Source organism: Anneissia japonica, unplaced genomic scaffold, assembly GCF_011630105.1.
Source record: "Anneissia japonica isolate Jap-2015-1 unplaced genomic scaffold, ASM1163010v1 scaffold240495_len623_cov224_single, whole genome shotgun sequence".
In the NCBI taxonomy this organism is placed as follows: Eukaryota; Metazoa; Echinodermata; class Crinoidea; order Comatulida; family Comatulidae; genus Anneissia; species Anneissia japonica.
The window spans coordinates 1-428 of record NW_022726791.1 but is presented as its reverse complement, the minus strand read 5'-3'; the positions used below and the strand labels follow the sequence as shown (position 1 = coordinate 428).

The window sequence follows — 428 nt, the reverse complement described above, 5'->3', positions numbered from 1 at the left end:
TTTGATTTGATCCTGTAGAAATCGCATATAATTTTTTTTTGTACGCATGTGCAAATATGCTTCCATATGGAACCAACGGTCTAATGTCAGATCAAGGTAATTATAACAAGGTGGACACAAGCAAGAACGGCATTGTCAGGTCTCGAACTAGGTCTCGCAATTCATACCATACCGATGTGATAATTAACTTTCCGTCTTTTCATAAACAGGCTTCTATTCCATTGCATTCTAATCATCGGTTTAATCCAGCTACTCACAGAAAAGCATTTCAAACATTAAGCTGTAAAGAACAAATACTAATCTTAGCCAAAGGGCCAAGAACCTACAAGTTTGCAGTACATAGTAGGAGGAAAATTATTGGATTAGGCTTAAGCTTAGTTGCAAGATGTTAACCTAATGGAAATGCAAATGAACAAATCAAATTCCGA

General features: G+C 36.2%; 1 pseudogene; it reads right to left on the bottom strand.

The window, feature by feature from the left end:
- Window positions 1-205: 205 nt before the first annotated feature.
- Window positions 206-326, bottom strand: LOC117113346 (annotated as a pseudogene).
- Window positions 327-428: the final 102 nt, after the last annotated feature.